The 24,929-nt window shown below is 41.3% G+C and overlaps 1 protein-coding gene across 5 annotated transcripts in view; it reads left to right on the top strand.

The window, feature by feature from the left end:
- Positions 1-557: 557 nt before the first annotated feature.
- Positions 558-24,929, top strand: part of CACNA1E (calcium voltage-gated channel subunit alpha1 E) — a 738,678-nt gene continuing 714,306 nt past the window's right edge. For all 5 annotated transcript variants that reach the window (XM_063428300.1, XM_063428305.1, XM_063428301.1 and 2 more), the window contains exon 1: positions 558-676. The gene's annotated coding sequence lies outside the window, so the exon portion shown is untranslated. The remainder of the gene's footprint in view (positions 677-24,929) is intronic.

The following is a 24,929-nucleotide window of genomic DNA, read 5'->3' as shown; positions in this document are numbered from 1 at the left end:
GCACTTTTACCATGGACTCAAAACACTCCCGTTAGTTGACTACAATGTTTGGTTTCTCAACACAACTCTTGGTGACCTAATTAACCCTGGGTGTACCAAGACACTTCTCATTAACTCTGGCCCCCATCATTTCACACATGCTAAAAGGTTAAATCAATTAGGTAGTTAAAAATGAGTGTGATGTATAGGTCAATTAAAATCAAATTATGTCTGATCTGCAGTTTCACAGCTGTTGACTGATTAAACTACACATGTACAGTAACCTTCATTTTTCCCAGCACCACCTGTCCTATTCCTCCCATTATTTTTTGCATGTTTTCATTGTATGTTTTTATTTAGCTCTGTTACAGTGTTCCTATGTGTTTATCCCCCTGTCTGCCCCCTCTGGTGTGTGTATGCATGAGGTTTCCTCATTGATTGCCACTGCCAGTGATTCCTTCTCACTGTGTGGGCAGGAGACTGGTTTTAACTGTCTTTTCTTTCCCTCTTTTCTTTCTCATTCTATGTTTTTTTTTCTGTTTTGCCCCTTTCTTTTCCTCCTCCTATTCTCTCTCTCTCTCTCTCTCTCCTCCTTCTGTTGCCATTTCTCCTCCTGTTTTTATAACAGAAATTATTTGCGTTTGGAATAGCACACACCCTCAGCAAGCTAACTGAAGAAATCATGCTTTAAATAAAGGTAAGATCAAACCCCTCTCTTGTATTCTTTGCTAAACCATCTGTACAGTCTATTTCATGTGTTCTTTAGCAGGGGAATGGGGAGAATTCTATTTGAGAACTGCTACTCTGTATACCCAGCAATTCTGAAACAATCCCTTTTGGATGGAGCTGCTCTCAATACTACCTGTTGTGGAAGCAGGTTTAACCAAATCTATATTTTAACTGACCTTTGTGATAATTCTACCGTCTCTCTACATTGCAGTCTCCAGGAGACAAAAAAAAAAAGATTAAAAATAAAATATATATCTATAAAATGATACCATGTATTTTTTTTTTTTTTTTACATATGTATCGTTGCAGATCTTGTTCGTTAAACAATTTTCTATCGATGTACAGTCTGAACTTACTAGTAGCAGCGAAGACAGCTTCTGTATTCTGGCTTCTATGGAATACAATTCCCATCAAGCTACCTGAGCATGCTGAGAGTTGTAGTCTGAGTAGATTGTGCGTTAGAAGAATAGTAACCTTTGTATTTGAGTGCTTTATTTTTGGGAACTAGATTATTCTGTGCGATGATTTTTCGCCTCTGATAATTCCTAGAGGCGAAATTGTAAAAAGAAGTGGGCTGTATATAAATTGTTTGTGCTATTATGCTAATGATTATTTTTTTTTTTTATTCATTATACATTACTATTTTGTTAGGTAAAGAAATGAATGTTGTGTTCTTTATTTACATCTGAAGAGGTGAGAAGAGTGTTCTCAGCTAGAGGAGTTTTATTGAAATGCAATTACCCAGACAAAGCTGAGTTTTTATTTAAAGTTCATGAGGGTGTCTGTCGTTTGTCTGCATTTCGTATACTGGAAGCTCACAGCTAGCCTCCCTGCTCTGAGTTTTGCATTACACACAGAACAATGAAGATTCTTTTAGCAACTTTGTAGACTTGTGAGGAAAATAAGTGTTCGGTGTTGGCTGTTTTCTGCTATTTTTAATCTTGCTATGTGATTTGCATCCATTTACTTGAGTGCATTAGAAACTGTGTAACTAAGCAGAACCATGTCAGACTGCACACAGAGCTGGGAAACCTGCGCCTTACCCCCACTCCTCCAATTTTTGCTGGAATTCAAATCTTATCACCCTCAGACATTTGCTGGAAGCTAATTGTTTGGCAATCCAAGAAAGACTGATTGGCAGCAGCCAGTCCTGCATCACACTGTGACTAAAGTCCATTATCTATGACTGTAATGGCTAGCTAATCTTGGTACTGTTGTTGTTTGCAGACTACATTACCCATGATGCTCAGGCAGCTATTAGACATTTTCAAGATATCACACATCTCCAGTGTCAGGCTTTCCCAAATAGACACTACTGATCTAAAGCAAGGGTGGCCACTCTGATACAGCAGCTACTGAATAAAACTCTCCTCAATCTCAGGCAGCCAACCAGCTAAGCATCCTAGAAGTCAGCTTGGAAATGTTCAGCTAACCTCTATCCAGACTTAACATAATGGGACATGCAGTCTTCAAGGATACAGTGCCATTCTTAGCCTTCAACCTTTTAGCACTATTGCTGTTGCCAATTTTGACACTAAACTGTCTGAGCATCTTGGGAATTTGAGTCCAGAGCAGTTGGTGTGCCAGGGGTGAAGTAATTCTGATTTTATATATATATATATATATATATATATATAATTTTTTATTTATTTTTATTATTTAAAAAAAAAAATATTCCACTGCCCTATGTAAGTATGGTCCTGTTATAAAACCGTTTAGCAGAGCTTATGATTTTTATGCTAGTGTAGTGGTTTTGTAGTATTCATTGCAATGACAACCATATGTTTTAGGAGTGTCACAAAAAGCAGACAAACTGTATTGATTCACTGTTTGAAAATCTCCATTCTTTTAGGTCAGACGGTGGCTGAGATTGTGTATATTAGTGATGGTTTGGTTTGTAAAATACAAAATTCTGGCTATGTGTTCCAAAATCCCATGTAAGTCTCCCCTCTAGCAATCAGAGAGTTAAGCAGTGAATACCAATAGGTTTTTAACATCACCATCCCTCTCAGCAACTGCCACAAATGAGAGATAACAACGTGTATGGATTGATCAGAAACAGAAATACCTCATTACCCTTTTTAATGTAATGCTGTCTGAGAATAGACCATATATATCCTGCTTCCCACTGAGAGGCAGTAAGACTCTCACAACAGGTTGCAGAGCCAGGGGCCCAAAGGAGTTAGAGAAAGATTGATCAGACAGCTTTAAAAAAAAATTGCATATTACTAATCAAGTTAGCGTGGAGCCCAAGCACCTCAGTAATTGCCATGACTATTTTTCATACACCAAATTTTGCATGCTAATTCTATAATTTGACAGGTGTACTAATTAATATTAGGGTATTCGGTAACCTCGGCTGCCTGGATCAGGTCCCTGGCGGATTTTAAACCTGGCCTGGCCGGCCAAGTATCTTTGTACATTATATTTAAATAGGAAATTTAAATTAAGACGGAGAACAGCTAGGCTGCAATTGGCAACTAACTGATTTATTTCGTTTATTTGGGCCTACGTTTTGGAATTCAGATAGTAAATCACTATAATCCACTATTGAATAAACAAACCCTTAAAGGGATATGTCCCTGTGGAATTTAGCACTCTCTCAATAATAAAAAAAAACATAAAAAAAAGAAAAGAATATGTATATTTCCTTCAACAACTTTCTAGGCACTGCCAATGTCCGCTCCAGACAGTAACTGATTATATCCTAGACCAGGGGTAGGTAACCTTTTAGAGGTACTGTGCCAAAAAAGATATTGAAGTCCCTTGGTGTGCCATTTACATTTTTAAAAATGATTTTATTGAAGTGTGTATGTTGACATATTCTGCTTGTATCATTTATGGGTGCTGTAGTTGCAGTGTAATGTTGTGTATATGTGGGCTGCTATATTGTATATGTTCATGAGTAGTTTGCATGTGTGGATGACATATCACATTGTGTGTTTGGTGGTGTGTGTATGTGTGGGGCTGCTTGTGGGATTACGTGCTTGTGTGTGGATTGTCAGTGGTGTTGTGTTTGTTTGGACTGTGTGTGTGTTTGTATGTGGGCTGTTTGAATTATTTGTATGGAGGGGAGGCTTATTTTGCAGCTCTATGTGTATCTAGCAGTGTGTCCAGTTAGGACCAGGCCGGCCAGGTACAGGTCAAGGGCAAAAGCTGCGATAGCTGCTGCGGGCTGCTCTACTCCTGGGTGGATTCCAGTTCATAAGTGCTTGGAGGAAGTGATCTGAGATCACTTCCTCTAAGTGCTGCAGTGAATAAATTATAGATTGAGCTTCACCTCCTTTTTGCACTAGCAGATATCTGAAGTTCCACTAGGACTCCTGATGGGCCAGAGCCTGTTTGGTTCTAACAATCTTGAGTGCCGTGAAAAGGCACCTTGAGTGCCATGCCTGGCACACGAGCAATAGGTTGCCTACTCCTGTCCTAGACTATAAGCTCATTTGAGCAGGGTTCTTATCAATCTATTGTTCCTGCAACATGTAATTTTCCCATTTATTGTTAAATTTCCCCCTTTTACAATATTGTTCAGCGCTGCGGAATAAGTTGGAACTATGTAAATGCCAATAGTAATATCAGTCAGTTCGGGATATAACATTTAAACTAATGGGAGAATCACTGCACATGTGAGCATGTTTGATATCACATGTGCGTACATTTCCTGTAGAAAGGAATAGGACTCACTTTTACATGAGCAACACGTGCACTGATATTTTATAAAAATTAACAAGACTCACTCGAACAAGGGGAACAAATTGCAAAGTATTTCCTTGTGCAAGTGGTTCTCATGAATATGAATGGCAAATGCTTTTTAAGAAAATAAATAAAATATATATATATATATATATATATATATATATATATACATGCATCCTCTTAGGAGAGCCATCATTTTCTCCTGGAAATGAGAGGAAAAGGGAGCGAATTATGGGGAGAAGAATATGTGAAAGAGTGAGGTGTTAACGTACACCAATAGAAACAGATTTTGCCAGGTCACATGATTATTCTTGATCACCATCCAATATGGTTTAAAAAATTCATCTAGTACTCTGCACTAAAAGTTTCATTTTTGGTAGATTGTCTCATGTATAGCTTGGTATTCAGGGATACCTATACATATTAAGTTATGTATTTATTTATGCATTTTTTTTTACAGATAAGTATTTGTTCAACAATATTGAAGTTATAAAGTATTCAAAATGAGGTTCTATCTCTTTTCTTTGTTCATGTCTTATACATTAAGAAAAACAGAAGGAAACAATAGCATTTACACAATGTAATAAAAAAAAAAACATCTATGGTTGATTACTCTGCTGATGGATGTTTGTAATATATGGCATGTCTTGTACTGTATCTTGTACCAAGCAATAGACCAATAGATAAAAGGGCAACTAGCAATTTTGTTGCATACAGTAAGTGTTACATTGTAGCATCACAAAATAGTGTGTATATACAGGGTGTTCCAAAATTCAGAGTAGGGTTTGAGGAGCCAGTAACGTTTATATTAATGAACCAATGATATTACATACAATGAATGCTTAACGTATGGAGATTGTTTTGACTAGGTATGGAAGATGACATCTGTTAAATGAGCTCCATTGGGCGCCTTTCAAAGTCGGGCTCTTTGGATTACATTGTTCATACCTTAGTGTCAGGATTACAGTATGATCCAGCACGTAGAATTGTGTAACACAGAGGACTTATAGGCAACCTATACCGGACCTTAGAATGGCCGGACTAACGTACTAAAGAATAGTCAGGAATAGCCGAGGTCAAGGGATACAGAAAGAGACACAACGATAAGGAAAAGCCAGGAGTCAGGGATACCAGAAAACAGGGAAGTCAAAAACAATGCCAAAGTCAAATAACCAGAATTACCAGAATAAATAACGCGCTCTCGGACAACCACAAGGGAAACCACGACAGGGCACTGAGCAGGATGAGAACTGGGCCTAAATACCCCTCCTCTAGATCTGATAGGCTGTAACCGGCCTTTTACCTCAAAGTCAGTTACCAGGTTTCATTTGCATAATTGCTGCTCAGCATTAACCCTTCTGTGGATTAGGTTGCTGCTCGGCACAACTTTTCCTGTGTGGACAGTAAATGCCATTAACCACATTTTTATAAGCGGATGAATACGTGACACTAAGTTAATGTTTGAAGCTTTAGCGCAGTGCTTCCCAACCTTTTTATCGCCGCGGACCGGTAAACATTTGATAATTTTTCCGTGGCCCGCTTGTTTTGATTTAATAAGACAAAAAAAAAAAAACAGTCACATATATTAAAAAAACACGCAGACACATACAGTCAGAAAATCACAAACACAGTCACATAAAGACATAGACTCAAAATTGTGTGTATGTGTGTGTGAGCGGTGCAGTGTGTATGTGAGGGTGGCAGTGTGTGTGAGAGTTGCAGTGTGTGTGTGTTTGGGGCGGTGTGTGTATGGGGGGCAGTGTTTGCGGGGCAGTGTGTGTAGTGTGTGTATGGGGCAGTGTTTGGGGGCAGTGTGTGTAGTGTGTGTATGGGGCAGTGTTTGTGGGGCAGTGTGTGTAGTGTATGTATGGGGCAGTGTTTGCAGTGTGTGTGTGGGGCAGTGTTTGGGGGCAGTGTGTGTATGGGGGCAGTGTGTGTAGTGTGTGTATGGGGGCAGTGTTTGGGGGCAGTGTGTGTAGTGTGTGTATGGGGGAGTGTTTGTGGGGCAGTGTGTGTAGTGTGTGTATGGGGCAGTGTTTGTGGGGCAGTGTGTGTAGTGTGTGTATGGGGGCAGTGTTTGCGGGGCAGTGTGTGTAGTGTGTGTATGGGGGCAGTGTTTGCGGGGCAGTGTGTGTAGTGTGTGTATGGGGCAGTGTTTGTGGGGCAGTGTGTGTAGTGTGTGTATGGGGCAGTGTTTGTGGGGCTGGGTGTGTAGTGTGTGTATGGGGGCAGTGTGTGTAGTGTGTGTATGGGGGCAGTGTGTGTAGTGTGTGTATGGGGGCAGTGTTTGGGGGCAGTGTGTGTAGTGTGTGTATGGGGGAGTGTTTGTGGGGCAGTGTGTGTAGTGTGTGTATGGGGCAGTGTTTGTGGGGCAGTGTGTGTAGTGTGTGTATGGGGGCAGTGTTTGCGGGGCAGTGTGTGTAGTGTGTGTATGGGGGCAGTGTTTGCGGGGCAGTGTGTGTAGTGTGTGTATGGGGCAGTGTTTGTGGGGCAGTGTGTGTAGTGTATGTATGGGGCAGTGTTTGCAGTGTGTGTGTGGGGCAGTGTTTGGGGGCAGTGTGTGTATGGGGGCAGTGTGTGTAGTGTGTGTATGGGGGCAGTGTTTGGGGGCAGTGTGTGTAGTGTGTGTATGGGGGAGTGTTTGTGGGGCAGTGTGTGTAGTGTGTGTATGGGGCAGTGTTTGTGGGGCAGTGTGTGTAGTGTGTGTATGGGGGCAGTGTTTGCGGGGCAGTGTGTGTAGTGTGTGTATGGGGGCAGTGTTTGCGGGGCAGTGTGTGTAGTGTGTGTATGGGGCAGTGTTTGTGGGGCAGTGTGTGTAGTGTGTGTATGGGGCAGTGTTTGTGGGGCTGGGTGTGTAGTGTGTGTATGGGGGCAGTGTGTGTAGTGTGTGTATGGGGGCAGTGTGTGTAGTGTGTGTATGGGGGCAGTGTTTGGGGGCAGTGTGTGTAGTGTGTGTATGGGGGAGTGTTTGTGGGGCAGTGTGTGTAGTGTGTGTATGGGGCAGTGTTTGTGGGGCAGTGTGTGTAGTGTGTGTATGGGGGCAGTGTTTGCGGGGCAGTGTGTGTAGTGTGTGTATGGGGGCAGTGTTTGCGGGGCAGTGTGTGTAGTGTGTGTATGGGGCAGTGTTTGTGGGGCAGTGTGTGTAGTGTGTGTATGGGGCAGTGTTTGTGGGGCTGGGTGTGTAGTGTGTGTATGGGGGCAGTGTGTGTAGTTTGTGTATGGGCGCTGTGTGTAGTGTGTGTATGGGGGCAGTGTTTGTGGGGCTGTGTGTGTATGGGGCAGTGTTTGTGGGGCAGTGTGTGTAGTGTGTGTATGGGGCAGTGTTTGTGGGGCTGTGTGTGTAGTGTGTGTATGGGGCAGTATTTGTGGGGCAGTGTGTGTAGTGTGTGTATGGGGCAGTGTTTGTGGGGCTGGGTGTGTAGTGTGTGTATGGGGGCAGTGTGTGTAGTGTGTGTATGGGGGCAGTGTGTGTAGTGTGTGTATGGGGGCAGTGTTTGGGGGCAGTGTGTGTAGTGTGTGTATGGGGGAGTGTTTGTGGGGCAGTGTGTGTAGTGTGTGTATGGGGCAGTGTTTGTGGGGCAGTGTGTGTAGTGTGTGTATGGGGGCAGTGTTTGCGGGGCAGTGTGTGTAGTGTGTGTATGGGGGCAGTGTTTGCGGGGCAGTGTGTGTAGTGTGTGTATGGGGCAGTGTTTGTGGGGCAGTGTGTGTAGTGTGTGTATGGGGCAGTGTTTGTGGGGCTGGGTGTGTAGTGTGTGTATGGGGGCAGTGTGTGTAGTTTGTGTATGGGCGCTGTGTGTAGTGTGTGTATGGGGGCAGTGTTTGTGGGGCTGTGTGTGTATGGGGCAGTGTTTGTGGGGCAGTGTGTGTAGTGTGTGTATGGGGCAGTGTTTGTGGGGCTGTGTGTGTAGTGTGTGTATGGGGCAGTATTTGTGGGGCAGTGTGTGTAGTGTGTGTATGGGGCAGTGTTTGGGGGCAGTGTGTGTAGTGTGTGTATGGGGGCAGTGTGTGTAGTGTGTGTATGGGGCAGTGTTTGTGGGGCTGTGTGTGTAGTGTGTGTATGGGGGGCAGTGTTTGTGGGGCTGTGTGTGTAGTGTGTGTATGGGGCAGTGTTTGGGGGCAGTGTGTGTAGTGTGTGTATGGGGGCAGTGTGTGTAGTGTGTGTATGGGGCAGTGTTTGTGGGGCTGTGTGTGTAGTGTGTGTATGGGGCAGTGTTTGTGGGGCTGTGTGTGTAGTGTGTGTATGGGGCAGTGTTTGTGGGGCAGTGTGTGTAGGGCTGTGTGTGTAGTGTGTGTATGGGGCAGTGTGTGTATGGGGGCAGTGTGTGTATGGGGAGTAAGGAGGGTAGGGAGGCTTTTTTTTATTTATTTAATTAAAAATAATATATTGATGTCCCCCCTCCCTTCTTACCTTTACTGGGAGGAGGGGGGACATTTCTTAGTCCCTGGTGGTCCGGTGGGTATTCCCTGGTGGTCCCAGTGGTGGTGAGATGAACTCTAGCCCAGTTACAGGGCTAGAGTTCACTCTCGCGAGATTTGGAGCGTTGCCGTGGTAACCGCGGCAACGCTCCAAATCTCGCGAGAGGAGGACCCGGAGGAGCTGCAGGTAAGAGCTCCTGGGTCCTCTCTCACTCCCTCCCCTGCCGGCTGTCAGCAATGTGCCTGCGGACCGGGGAGGGAGATCTCTGATCTCCCCTCCGGTCCGCAGGCACATTGCAGGGCTGGCACTTGGGCAATGCCAGCCCTGCATTAGCCGGCAGGCTCGCACACCCCTGGGCGGCCCGGTACCGTTTGATCCACGGACCGGTACCGGTCCGCGGCCCGGGGGTTGGGGAACACTGCTTTAGCGCATTTAAATTTCTGTCCGATAACGTCTTGTGAGGTCACCCCACACCAGATGGTGCTTTTGGTAGGGTGCAATTGGCGCTAATGAATTATCTGTGGATTATTGTTAAATGAAAACGAGCTTCGTCAGACATGATTAGTTTAGGAAAAAAAATCATTGTTTTTTATGGCTAGTTTGTTGTTCCTTCGTGAAATGACCCATGGGAGAATACGTTACTTACCTGTCAAATCCAACTCAGAATTTTGGCTTACCCTGTATGTGTGTGTAAAGAATCTGCTGTCATTTCGTGAGGGCAGATTTCAAAATATGAGAGTTCTTTTTGATCCCACCTTCCAGAGTGTGTTGTTTCGTGCCACTGTACAGACGTACCCGTGCACGGTTCCCATACAGTAGACGTTGTAAGAGTGACATTTTTTTTCCAGAACTCTGCACAAAACAAAGAGACAGCTCGGAGCACTGACAAAGAAATGTGCTTTTCTTCCAGCTGAGGACTAGAGTAAGTTGGTAGTGAAAGGGTTAGGAGGTCTCTTCTTTCCCCGCTCCATGTGAAATTACAAGACTGACAGTTGCAGAAAATCCTAGGAATATATTTTAATTTATACATCGGCTTTGTGCTTCCCCGGAACCCTAGCTGTCATCACTTTTGATTCTCGATGCAATCCATCTATTTAGCGAGAGATTTTGAGAAGTGGTACATTGACTGACTGACAGCTCTTCTCTTTCACTTAGTTCGAGGTAGCTTTGTGTGTATACTGTAATGAATTACTAATTAAAATCAAGCTGGTTCTCCTGCCACCTGCCCTTTAATCACCACCATGTGGACAATTCTTTTATTGGAACACCGAAAAAATCAGTTATCAATTGCACTTTGGATCTGTCTTCACCTGGAGTGCCCCAAGTTTATTTTTACAGAAATTATTTTGTAATTGCTTTGTTATAGGAAGCAGGAAGAGAACATATAAACCTTTCTATATAGCACACATTTCCTGCTGCTGGGTGAGAAGCAAAAAAAAAAAAAAAAAAAAAGCTTCAGGAAGTCCTGTACAATATTTATCATATGAGAATATGGGGCAGACATAATAACTTTCAGGGCATGCATTGAATGAGTGTGCATGGCAACTGTGAATTACAGGAGATAATGAGCATACAATCAATACTTCTTATTCATGTACAAACAGAAGGATGACTTTGAGAGAAACCGAGTGTTACCTTTAACTACCAGTCTGTCTCACAAAGAATTGCTCTTTATTTTTCAGCTTTTAAGCCCTGTGGCTCTTATATAAGCAAGCGAGCATAGATATAACAAGGTACAATAATCAATATGATTCTGAGATAAACACAGAAATAAACCATGCACTCAAACTCCCACTACTCTTCGTTGCAACAATGGCTATGGGAACCAACAGCCCAAATTAACAAAATTAATACAAAACAGAAGGTGCATTATCCCAAATCCCAATATTAGGATATAAATGTGTCCATTTTTAAGCTAAGGGTTGAAATAACACTGTAGGTACAATAACGACTTTATCGTATTGAAGCTGTTATAGTGCCTTAAGTACTACACGCCAATAAACTATTTTTTAAATAGTTTAAAGGCTTGGAAACACAGCTTCTAGCCACGTCCCTAAGCCTTCTGGGTAGGAGAGCCTGTTACCTCCTGACTCTCATACCCAGGCATACCGTGATGTCACACACACATGTGCAGTGCTGTCATGGTCTATTATCTTTGGGACAGACATTGTATATTGACAGGAATATAGATTTGTATTCCTAATACTATAGTGCCTCTTTAAGAAGTGCCATAGTGCAAGAAGTTGGTTTTTGAAGGAGCCCATTAATATTTGTTAAAAATATTTGGATAATAGAACATTTCAGGCTGGTATGTTGACTTACCCTGAAACCAAACCCTGGATTCTACTAGTTAATTCTTTGGTCATACCGCTTCATACCGCCTATGTCCTTGATATAACAATTGGCATACGTTTTCTGTTTATGAGTCAAAGCTTGCTTCAAAACCTGTGACAGTCACATTCCAACATGTCACAATATCCTTACTTGAGCACAGGTTACTGACTCACAAGATTAACTGAAACACGACCATTCTAATAGTCTCATCTGCGTTCAGCGAGAGCTCAGTGTGTTGTGTTTCCTGCAAATGTGGTACATATCAGGAAACCATTGCTGAGCATTTTAAAAACGTCAGATTTCATTAACTTAAAATGATTATTCATCTAAATACTGTTCGCATTGAGAATGTTGAGTTCAATAAACAAGTTCGCAATTATATTTAATGTTCAGTTCTAGAACACGGTTCTAAAAATGTTGCAGTTGTCCTTGAAACCAATGAAATGTTGATGCTGATTGCTCCAAAATTAGGACTTTGCTTCAAATTTACATTATTTTTCAACTGGAAACATTCATACTTTGAAAATACAGAAGAATTTCCATCTTCGGCGATTAACCAATGTTTATTTATGGTCAATTATATGCATTTTATGGATAAACCTTGCACTGGTCTCTCCCAACTTTGGACTCATCTAATTGCAAAGTTCATTGAACACAGAGCAGACGTAACGAAATGGTGATCCTAGGTGGCCACCTAATGCTCAGTGGTTCGACCGGTGCCACGGAATCATGCATTTTCTTGGCCTTAGGCCTTCCCCTTAAGATAGTGCTTTCCTATGGTGTTTTTTAAGATGCTGAATGTCCTCATGCGAAGTGTAAGAACATCCAGCGTCATTTCACCTAGTTTAACCCTGTGAAACTGCAAGAAGTGCCTCTAGTGGCTGTCCTGTAGACAGCTTCTAGAGAAAATCTTAACCCTGCAATGCATTTTCTCAATGTTTTAAATTGCAGGGTTAAGGGGACAGGGACAGTGCACCCAGACCACTTCAATTATATTAAGTAGCCTGGGTGCCTTTAAGTGTCCCTTTAATTAAAGTTGTATAAAAGGATATTTTGTATAAATTCCTGACTCAATGCTTCGCTTCTTATCAACCTTGAATGAGTGAAAGGCTCTTATATTACTGTGAGGAATTAATCTGGTGACTCATTGGTTTCAACAGGTACTTTAGTTGGAACATTAACATAATGACAATTATTATTATAATTACAATTATTTACATAGCAACAACATATTTTGTAGTGCTGTGCAATGGGTAACAATGAGTTCTAACATAACACAATCGGCATATGTAAAGTAGGTGAAGAGGGCCTTAGTTAAACAAGCTTACAATCTAAAAGGATGAGGGACAAATACACAGAGGGAAATGAGGGAATCAAATGATCTTTATATACATGATAGGATACATGGGGTGTTTGGGAGGTGTGAGCACAGTAGATGGGAGCCAGCAGAGGAAAGTTTTAGGGCATGAGTAGTTTATGGATGCGATTATAGGATTCTCTAGAGAAGTGGGTGCTTAAGGATATTTTGAAGGACTGCAGAGCTGAAGAGAGTCTGTGATTTGGGAGGGCATTCATAAGGAGGGCACATCCTTTGAGAAGTCCTGTAGGCGAGAGTTTGGGGTGCGAGGTACGAGAAATAGATAGGGCTGGAAGATATCTGTTAATGAAGGAGGAGATATAAGCAGTAGCACAGTTACGGGAGAGTTTTCTAGGTAAGCACAAGATGAGGATTCTAAATAAAACAGGAAGCCAGCTTAGAGACTGACCAAAGGGTGAGGTTTGTGAGTTACGGGACATAAGGTAAATAAGTCTATCAGATGCATTCAATATGGACTGTAGAGGGGCAATCTGGGCACTTTTAAGGCCAATAAGCAAAAGGTTACAAAAATCAAGGCAGGAAACAAGGAAAATATATGGACAAGCAGTTTGTCTGTTTGTTTTTCAGGTGGATTTGGTGATAGATTTTATGTATGGGGTGAAGGAAAGGTCAGTCAATGAGTCAAGACAACATGCCTGCGAGATAGAGCCTATGATAGTTCCACCTACGTAAAGAGAAACAGCAATGGATGTAACCTTAGAGGGAGAAAAGATTCTGTCTTAGAGAGGTTGAGTTTTAGGACTCGGGAAGCCGTCAGAGACAGAAGGTTGGCAGTTAGTGACACGATGCAGCAGATGGGGAGAAAGATCGGATGAGGAGAGATAGATCTGGGGTTTGAGGCAATAGGATGATATTAGGGCACCAAGAGATTCAGTGTATGTTTTAATAAAATCTTTCCATTCACTAGCGTTCTGATATATAGATGAACTTTTCTCCAAAATAGACCAAGCAGTTTTATGGTGTGATGACAGAACCAAGGGGTTTAATCAATAAACAGCAAATGGTGGATATTTGCTAAATAAGCTGAATGAAATGACAAATTTCCAATCCATCTAATTTACCACCTCTTATTTAGGCTTTTTTCGGCTTAAAATTTACAATTTCCTTCTCAATTCACCACAATAGTCTAGCTATGTCCACAATCAAATAACATGTGTTCTTTGTGGTTAACTAATGAATAAAACCACCATTTTTTACAATAGTTTTACAATGTATTTAAACACACATAATGCAGAAGTACTGTGGTTAATGTCAGCCAAATCTGATAACTTAATTGCAGCACAACAAAAAATGATGTGGGTTGCGTGTAAATGGTAACTATTATCTTTAGTTGAAGTGCTTTGTACATTAATGGTAGAATCAAAACACATCTTTGTTTTAAACTTTTTAATTTAATATATGTGGTGCATAGGATGCCGCTTGAGGAAGTTACAGTTTAAATTTGAAAAAGAAAATATAAATAGACACACCTTCATTGTTATCCTGATAATTAGAACTGTATGGAACTATGCGGAAAGCTAATTATCTCATCTGTAATTTCGCTTTCGTAGCATCATTGACATTTTTTTTTCCTAAGGAAAAACTAGCTTTTTGATTTTAGATACTATATCTATCCATCATTAATTCTGATTTTTTTCACCGAGAAAAAAACAAATGTTTGTTGACTTCCTTCCCTACTTATTCTGCATATCCATGGGGTTAGCTTGTTTTTATATTGCATTACAGAAGATTTTGCAGAGCCATTTTGGTTTGTGGACCCTGTCTCACCATAACAGCTAGGATTTCTAGTGTCTGCATCCGGGGAATAGTATGAACAATTGCAAGTGTTGAGGGCACCAGGACCATGCAGAGAGTAGTCTGTTCAAGGTCTGCACCAAGTGAAAGCAGCCAGAGAGACTGACAGTAGAGGTGCAATGAGGAATCATTGGGCCACAGGGGATATACTCAAAAACGGCCCCACTCCTCATCACTCCCCTATTATGCAATACAGATAAATGAGATGTCTGTAATTGTGTGAGAGTTGGCTGAGTATGATTTTATGTTATTGTGTGTGTGGCTTGGCAAAGTGTGATTGTGGTGGCTGGCTGAGAGGCAGTGGGATTCCTGACTGTCCCGGGCTTCCTCTTGACAGGTGGGAAGCCAGAGCCCATTCGCAATAGCGACCATTGTGAACCTGCTAGTACCACCAGTGGCTGATAGTCAGCCTGGCATAATTTCACTCAAGACTCACAACCCCTTCTTGGGAGGAGTTACCCCCTATTTGGGGAGAAATAGTAGCAAATGTTTGCTAGAGAAAAACCTTACCAATCTTTTCAGCACTAGGCGTCACTGAAAGATTCTGAAGGAAAATATGTTGCAACCCTCTCTATACATCATACTGGACGTGGTGTAACAGTTTAATACAAATGAAAATTCGTTCTTTGCAGCAAGTTAGCGGTATGTGCAAGTTATCAATGCTCATTTCTTCAACAACAGGTATCAAATGTGTTGTTGACAACCATAAATCATAGAAATCCAAGAAAACATATTTTTCTATATCAGTCATAGGTCATCATACTTTGACCTATGTAAAACATTCAACAAAGCAATGAGTACTGAGAGCCCAGCTCTCTGTTTTAAAGAAAAGAATGAATTCACCCTCTTAGCAACTGCAGATCAATAACACTTCTAAAACGAATTAGACTGGCACTTATAATTTCTGTAACAAAAGAAAATATAAAGAATGGCACTATATATAGATATGCAGCGGCACAAAACACAAAAGCCAGATGTTTAGCTTTTAGTTGTGTTTTATCATAAAAAAAATAGCAATTTTAGTCACTTGTTGAGTTAAAGGGATCTTATAGTGCCAGGAAAACAAACCCAAACTATCTACTAAGCAGCTGCAATGAAAATTCCATTCAAATGAAATTCCGATCTGAACAAAACATAGCAAATTGCGTCCTAACACGAATGGACAAACTATACTCATTCTGTTAAGATGAAATTCGGTAGTTTTGCCGGCTTTTCAACAGCGAATGAAGCAACAAGAGAACACTGAGGAGAGGTGAGTATTGTTGGAAAATGTATTTGACCGCAGGAAATGGAGCAGACTTAGCTCCTCCTTGGGTCAAAGCTGGTCAAGCGTAGGAAAAATACATGAGACAAAGTAGTCCCTACTTTGTCTTATGTTTTAAAGAAAACTAGATCAGATAGGAAGAAAAGAAGAACATATTCTGAGAGAGAAAGCGATTGGGGAAAGGTTAGTTTGTCATAACAGTGCTGCTGTAAGCCTGGCCACTCTAAGGCCACTCTGACCTAAGACTTTTGAATTGGGTAGTGTATCTGGCATATACATCAAAACTGCTTCATTGTGTGAAATTTGTTTTCTTTCTTACATTATTCCTTTAAAGCAGGGGAAGTCAACCTTTCAATGCCTACCACCCACTTTTGTATCTTTGTTGATGGTAAAATTTCCTCACTGGCCACCAGTGCCACAGTCACTTATTTTATAGCGCAAGTGCATTTTTTTTTTTTTTTAGAAAGGAGGGTTTTTTTTTTTTAAATACGGTACTTAAATTCATCTATTTCTTTTTCCTTTTTTTTATTTTCTATTCAACGTTTTTTTCCATGTGTGTCTGTGTGTGTGAAGGGTGCTGTGTGTATGTGTTTGTATGTGAAGGGTGCTGTGTGTGTGTTTGTGCGTGTGAGAGGTGCAGTGTGTTAGGGGGTGAAGTGTGTGTGAAGAGGTGAAGTGTGTGTGAAGGGGTGAAGTGTGTGTTGGTTGTAGTGTGTGTGAGGGGGCAATGTGTGTGGGGGTGAAGGGTGCTGTGTGCATGAGGGGGGCAGTGTGTGTATGTCTGAGGTGTAGTGTGTGTGTGGGAGGCAGTGTGTGTGAGGGGTGCAGTGCGTGTATGAAGGGTGCTGTGTGTGTGTGAGGGGGCAGTGTGTGTGTGTCTGAGGTGCAGTGTGTGTGTGAGGGAGGCAGAGTGTGCGAAGGGTGCTGTGTGTGTGAGGGGGCCGTGTGTGTGTCTGATGTGCAGTGTGTGTGTGTGAGGGGGACACTATGTATGTGGAGGGGTGAAGTGTGTGTGAGGAGTGCAATGTGTGTATTAGAGGTGATATGTATGTGGAGGGGGTTGTGTGTGTGTGTAAAGTGTGCAGTGTGTGTGAGAGGGCAGTGTGTGTGTGTGTGAGGGGGCAGTGTGTGTGTGATGGGAGCAGTGTACGTGTGTGTGTGTGTGTGTGTGGGAGGCAGTATGTGTGTGTGAGGGGGCAGTGTGTGTAAGGGGTGTAGTGTGTGTGAGGGGGCAGTCTGTGTGTGTGTGGGAGGGGCTGTAGCGTGTGTGTGAAGGGTGCATAGGGTCTATGCTGTGTGTAGGTGGGTGAGATGTGAAAATCTATCTTAATGTCTCCCCCTGCTTTCTTCTTACATTTTACCAGGGAGGAGGGTCATAATGCTGCAAGCCCTGGTTGTCCAATAGTGGCATATTAACTTTAGCCTGCAGCTCCTCTGGCTGCAGGCTGACTCTCCTGTCCTCCTGCGAGCACAGCACTGTATCAGAGCATTGCCATGGTAACACGCAGCAACGCTCCGACCAGCCTGCTCACAGGAACAAAACAGTCTCCCAGGCCCTTCCCTCTCTCTGCTGGAACTAAGTGCCAGCGGGCCGGTGCATGGGTTGGCAGGGGAGATGAAATGATCTCCCCTGCCAGCCTTGGTCCATGGCTATCGAGGCCCACCAGGCGTTTTCTGCAGAACCCACCACCACCCACCTGAAATCCCAAACTTCCTACTAGTGGGCAGTAGGCACCAGGTTGACTACCCATGCTTTAAAGTAAAATATCTCTTTAAAAAGCAAACATTTTTAAATCTTAATCATTGTCGTCTGAGCTAATGTTTACAGCCACCTTTGATTAATATAGATGATTGGGGTTATTTTATATGTAAGCTGCATGCAATAATGTAAATAAAATGTTTAGTGCTTCCAGGAAACCAAGTGCATTTTTGTAAAATAGGAAAACAGAGTGATGTTTTTTCCAGACCAAACTAGACATGTTATTAACCCGTTTACAACCAGTGTAATTCTCTGCTCTCATACAAATCTGATTCTTTAATGTCCTACTCATTTGACCTAAGCACAGTTTTATTGAGTTGGCAGTAATAATTATAATTGGAAAATACTTTAGAGACCAGATTGTGATTACAGCATACTCAAAATGCCATTGGTCCTGAAAGTGTTAACCTTTTGCATGAGAGAAAAGCCATACGTTTGATCATAAATTAATCCATCTATTACTTGTTTTAAAGCAGGAACAGCTGTTTTATAATCAAACCTTGTTAGAGGAATGAGGGACATTTATCCACATACTTTACATAGAGGAGCAGTCCATACATAACAATCTTATTCTTCTTCCACTTGGTTTGTCTTTGTGAATGAAGAGTTTTAGGAAGCAAGTTGTCTATGTCTGCTGCAGACTGGTGGCTGACGAGGCCAAAGTGGGACACACAGAATTAGCCGCAGCAGCTGTTAGGGGCAAACTGGTGTGACTTTGATGCCACCCATGTCATGGTCCTTCCTCTATTTCTTTTTATTTATAAGACCTGTACTGCATGCGTTCTCGAAGGAGGAGACAGCCAACAAATGGTGTGCCACCAAGTCTCGCGATCAGAGGCTAGAGCAGACAATGTGCCAGGCACTAAGGGATTTCTTAAGAGGGTCCTTGTACCTCTTCTTTGGTGCTCCTCTTTGGGGACCTGGGACAAGTTCATTATGCAGCGCATCCATGGGTAGGTGAGGATCTTCTATCCTGGAGACATTCTCTGCCTAGAGCAGGTTCAACTACAAAAGCATAACCTCCATGCTGATGGTCTCCTCCTTTTCGAGAACTTTGATGTTAATGATGAAGTCATTCCAATGGATGTTAAGGATTTTGTCGAGACAGTGCTGGTGAAATCGCTCAAGGAGTCACAGGGGCATATACACTCTCATATACAGTCTATCAAACATTATGTTTGACTTTGCCAGTCTGCTATAAATCTCTTTGTCAATCTTAGTGTCTGAAGAGGCTGATGGAGGACCTCTGTCTTTTTCAGGCTGACTTCTAATCCGAAAAGATCAGCAGCCTGTGCAAAGCAGGATGTTATTTACTGCAGGGCTGTCACCATGTGGGACACAAGGGCAGCATCATCAGTGAAGAGCAGCTCTCTGATAAGTCATCTTGGTGTGGGCCCTTAAAGTTAAAGAGGCAGTCATCAGTGCGGTATTGGATGTAGACACCGCCCTCTTCATCAAGTGTAGACACAGTAGCCCTTTGAAGCAGCAAGCTAAAGAAGATTGTGAAGAGTCTTGTTTTGCACCATTGTCAATTGGGAAGGGTTTCAAGGGGCCATTGCTGTGTCTCACTTGGCCATGTTGGTCTTTGTGTAATTGAATGATCATATTGCTCCACCGGATTTTTTTCACCTTTGCCACTAGATTACTTCTTTATAATAATGTTTTCATTGTTATCTATAGTGTATTACTGTAGTATCTTGTACTCGCAGCTACATGCATTAATTAATATTCTGACTGTTAGGATTTGATTGGCAAAATTCTAAATTGTAAATCACAACTGTTTCTTGTCCCCTCCCACTCCTCCCCCCATGCTTGCCACTCCTAGCAGTAAATACCTTCATATAACTGTTTATCTCTACTCCCTCCCTAGGCCCATTTTCCACACCATCCCTACTGCAAGCCTCTACAATTGAACGCTACAGCTTTAAGGCCCATTTTCCACACCATCCCTACTGCAAGCCTCTACAATTCTGCTCTTGTCTCAAATCCCCACGGTATCCTTTAGATTGTAAGCTCACGGGCTATCTACCTATGCACTTTGTATAAAAGAGCTTAAATGGCAAGATTTCAGCTTACGGGCAGGGCCCTCTCTACCTTTTGTATTTGTCTGTGTATATTGTATGTTCTCCACTAATTGTACAGCGCTGCGGAATCTGTTGGCGCTTTATAAATACCGGGTAATAGATAAATAATAAATAAGTAGGGGGGACATTGCAGGCATCACAAGATTTGTCACATACCTTTTCAGCTCACAGTGTTAACACTTTGGTGAAGTCAACAAAAGTCAAGTACAATCCCTTGTTCTGTTCCAGACATTTCTCTTCTGAGAACAAATACCATTTCGGTGGTGCTCCTTCTAGCTCTCAAGCTTCATTGACTCTCTGAAATGCGTTATTCTGCAATGGTAGGAAACAGTCTGTTAATAAAAAAAAAACGTGCAAGGATTTTTCCTGCAACAGAGAGCAGTGTTATCCCCCGATAGTTGATACATTAGCTTTGTATCCCTTGTTCTGATACAGCGTGATGATTATTCCATCATGGAGGTCCTGTGGTAGTTTGCATTGTTCCCAGCAGCAGACTTTTATCAAATTTATGAAGTTTATTGTGTAATGCTGGGCCCCTATACTTGCTGCCTTGCCACTTTTTCAGCTGCTTAATAGCCTTAACAATCTCTTCAAGAGTGGTAATCTTGGTAATACTGTGAATGTTTTGACCACTGGTTCAAGACGGATGCCTTGTCTGTGAGGAATGTTTGACTGTCTGCACTGTGCAAGGGACTCTATATCTGATGTAAATGACCATACACTGCCTTTAGAGCTTCTGTTTGCAAGGTTTGTGAACCAAAGCTAGAGAACTGGAGGTTTCTGCATACACAGTGGATGGATGCTTTCCTATCAAGATGGCTGAGCAATTTGCGCTTAGTAAACAGATCTCTTCTTCAACAGCAATTTTTGGATCTCTTGATTGTTCTTATCAAACTATTCTTTGTTCTTCTTTGTGGTGAACCCTAAAACCTTTTTGATGGCCTGCAGGATGGCAGGTTTTCAAAATGTCCCAAAGCGCTTCTGAGGAGGGGTCCATAAGACAACTGGAATCCTCGAGCCTCACTTAAAGACTTGCTTGGAAATTGGCTTTTACCTCAGCTGATTGGAGATTACTAACTTGATACCTCTGTCTCAGGGCACCTGCCCTCTTCGGTTTGAATTTGAACTGGAGGCATAGCTTTTATTTCACAAGACGATGGTCCATATGTCACTTTGCGCTGGGCATGAGTGAGTACGATGTCTCAAATATCTCTTTTACATACCATGATGTAATCTATAAAGTGCCAATGTGTGGACTAAAGATGCATCCAAGTTGTCCTCAGACTATTTTTTGCTGGAAGATGGTGTTGGTTATATCAAATTTCAGCTCTGTACAAAACAGTAAGTGAAGACACCCATTGTCATTTCAGTTCCTAACACCATGTTTGCTCCTTTCCAGGCTTCTGAGTTCTTGCCTACTCTGGCATTAAATCAGCAAGAAAGATTCCCAGGCACTCAAAGTGTGAAAGCTTGAAAAAGACCTCTTGGTAGGTCGAAACGTTGCTGTCTGTTTTGTTGCAATAAATCTGCCTACGGCTTTCACTCTTTGAGTGCCTGGGAATCTTTCTTGCTACTTTAACGTGTTGGGATTGCTGGTCCTATTCCGGAGCACCTGTAGCCGCTGGGAGTGAGTGCGTTTCCTGTGGCCAATTTTGCTACTCTGGCATTAAAGTCTCCAAGGATGATAACCTTGTTGTCCGCAGGGACATTCTGCACGAGCTTGCACAGTTTATTGCATGCAATTCTCCTTTCAGCAGGACTTGCTTGAAAATTAGGGGGGTATGCACTAAACAGCGTGATATGATGCTTTTTTGAAGTTGGAAGTGCTAGGAAATGATGCCGTCTGAGTGACCAGAAGGGAGATTTTCAAGTTGGGAGGCACTAGAGTTCCTGATCATAAAGCCAACACCACTGAGGCGTCTCGCGGTCCCTGGCTTACCTGACCAATAGAAGGTGTAACCTGTACCAAGCTTATAATGATTAGGCAGTAAGTATAAAACATGGTGATTTAAACAAAATAAATTAAAAAAGAAAAGAAACGGAATAGCCTAGGGATGTTACAGCTACAAAACAAGAACCAGCAGCAGGCTAGCACGTTTCAGCCAGAGGGCAAGTCAGTACAATACAGCAGTAATGTGGTGCGCTTGACACATTTTAAACACAGTAAGAATAGTAATATAAAATATCCACGACTGCTATAGTTTCACAAGCTGAAAAACTAACTGTACATTGCTTGGGAGTTGACCCACTAAACAGTAAATTGTGGGTAAACTGAAAACTTTTAGGGTCTGGCATGGCTATTCTTATCTTCTGCTCTGAACTTAACCCCTTAAGGACACATGACATGTGTGACATGTCATGATTCCCTTTTATTCCAGAAGTTTGGTCCTTAAGGGGTTAAATTACACACATGGCTCTCCTGCAGACTCTATCAGGCTAGCAACATAGCAGGAAATACAAATGAATAATTCTAAATTAAAGAGAGTGCAATAAAGGAAATAAAAAATGTAGATCTTTATTTTCATGAAGTGTGTAGGGAAGCTTTGGGATTCTCAGTCATGGAAGATGTGGCTAGGGCTGCATACACAGTGACCAAATGTCTTACTGGCAGAGAATTGAGCAGGGAGACTGCAGGGCCCATGGTTTATACACCACAGCCACTTTTTTAAACCAATGTGTCCCTTTAATTCAAAGTGAAATTAAATAATACAATAGAACATCAATAAAAACAAGAGAAAGGTTGAACAGGTCAAAGTAAGAAAAGAATTGTGGAAAGTATCCCATGTAATTGTAACAATTGCTAAACTCCAAATATACAACAAGAAAACAACCATATAGCACTGAATGTTTAGTTACATAAAATTACAAGAAAAAACAAAACATACCCATGGATCATGGTAAAAACATTTAGAAAAATCTTGACAATATGGTACTAGTTCTTCCATTCTCCTTACCTCTTCATCCTTGTATATCCAGTATGTATTGTATCTCATAACTGACAGTCCAGCTATATGTATATAAACAAATTATCTTGGTTGTATCTCCAGCACAACTGAAGGTCTTCTGCCAAGAAATTTCATATCAAGAGTTTATGGATCAGCAATATGCAATCTAGAACATTTCTACTCGGTACATTTACAAAAAAACAAACCAAAAAAAAAAACAGGACCTGCCTAAAAAAAATAAAGTAAGCAAGCTATCTGGTGTTGATTTCTTTCTGAAAATATAATATTAATCTGATAAATGGGAAATCCCACTTTGAGATGGATGTCTATTTAATATTTGAAACATACGTCTCTCAATGAACTTATAAGTCAAGTCAAGAGCCCTTCTGCCAAGATCAAATTAAGGAAAGGGTGTTGAAGTGCTTTTTTTTTTATGTCAAAAGAATATCAATTCATTTCAACTCAATATCCAGTCTATTGAGTTATTACTACAAAATGACCACTTCATGCTGTGCTTGGGAAGGTTTTTTAGGAAATGCCTTCTAAATCTAAGGAAACTTTTGAGAACATGTTTGTAACATTCAAAGGAACCTTTAGCCCTTTTGGCTGCAACACAATATATGTGTTTTATATGTCTGATCTGCTAGTGTTGGAGCAAAAAAAAAAAAAAAAGTATTTTTTTTTACCTCTTTTATTACTGATTAATCCAGCTTTGAAAATGCACGTTCCACGCATAACGCTTAAACGGTTAGTGCTATTAATCATCATCGCTTGTTATGGCATAAATAGCCTCTTTAGTAGTGAAATAGCCTGGTCGTAATAAATTGCAGGTCATTGTGCTAACATCTAGAGGTTTAAGAAAATACTAAATAAGTGACATTATTAAGTAATATTTTTCGGATTAGTCCAAGACTGTTATGTGGAGCTGATGTATTTACTAAATAAAAAACAAAACAAACAACCTTTCATAGAAGCTTCTAAATAATTATTTGAAGTGCCTTGTGACCCTTTGCATCAGATGGGCTCTGCAGGAGAAGCAGGATGCATTGGCAGAGGTGACATATGGCCCCCTGTGAAAATCCCAGCTCCCTGCAGCTAATTGCACACTGTTTGTACTATATTTGCTTAAAGAAAGGTTCTCTATGATCATAAACTGTTAATTATGGAAAGCTTTCTATATGGGTAAGATGCTTTACTCCCCTATTCTATTCATACAAAACATAGGTAGAGACCGTAGAGTGACTGTACTCACCAAGTTTAAATTTGTATTTATTTTATTTATTCTATATATAATAGATATATTATACAGCGGCAATAGCACATCAACTAAGACATGTCTATCTATCTATCTATCTATCTATCTATCTAGCTCTCTATCTATCACTATGTATTCTCTCTCTCTCTCTCTCTCTCTCTCTCTATCTATCTATCTCTATTTATCATCTACCAATATTGACAAAAACATAAAACGAGCAGTGTAATTTGTTGAAATTGGGTGAAATTAAATCATCTATTTTACAGTCAAATCTAATTACCTTTATGAACATACCAGTGGTGAGATCTTCATTAACAGACCGTTCTGTGAGGGTTCAAGATTTAGTTTTCAAATGTGAAATTTACCTTAGACATAAACTGTGCGATTATATGAACTGTATCTCAACCTCCCTCAATAATATCCAAATTTTAAAATGTGAGTGGGTTTGTGTGTTTGTGTGTGTGTGTGTGTGTTTGTGTGTATTTATGTGTGTGTATATATATATATATATATATATATATATATATATATGTACCTGATGACTGGTAGAGTATATATGTTGATGACTTGGATCTTGTGCTTGCTATCAAGCTCGAACTTCAGGACCTATTTATTTATTTATTACTGGTATTTATAAAGCGCAAACAGATTCCGCAGCGCTGGGGTCAAATACTTTTCTCACTCACTGTATGTGTTTCCCCATTATTATTATTAATATTGCCATTTATATAGCGCCAACAGATATCGCAGCGCTGGGATCAAATACTTTTCTCACTCACTGTTTGTGTTTCCCCATTATTATTATTAATATTGCCATTTATATAGCGCCAACAGATTCCGTAGCGCTTTACAATATTATAAGAGAAAACTTACAGGAACAATAGGTTAAAGAGGACCCTGCTCAAACGAGCTTATAGTCTAAAAGTGTTGGAATAGAAAAGGACTCTCCACAAACTGTTCCCACAAACACGGAAGCATAGCATTGTCTACAATGTCTTGGTATACTGAATCATTAAGATTTCTCTTCAATAGCCCAACCTCTGATAAACAGCCCATACCACTATCCCTCCTCCATCAAAATTTTACAGGCAGGTAACGTTCTCCTGGCATCCGCCAATCCCGGACAGACTGCCAAACAGAGAAGTGTGATTCGTCACTCAACTAAACACGTTCCAGTGCTCCAGAGTCCTGTGGAGATGTGCTTCACACCATTCCCTTGGCATTGTACTTGGTGATGTGAAGCTTGAATGCAGCTGATTGGCCATGGAAACCCATATCAATAATCTCACAGTTTT

Source organism: Pelobates fuscus, chromosome 7 (assembly GCF_036172605.1).
Source record: "Pelobates fuscus isolate aPelFus1 chromosome 7, aPelFus1.pri, whole genome shotgun sequence".
NCBI classification, from domain to species: domain Eukaryota; kingdom Metazoa; phylum Chordata; class Amphibia; order Anura; family Pelobatidae; genus Pelobates; species Pelobates fuscus.
Note: the sequence above shows the minus strand (reverse complement) of the source record. Positions and strands in the feature narration are given on the sequence as shown.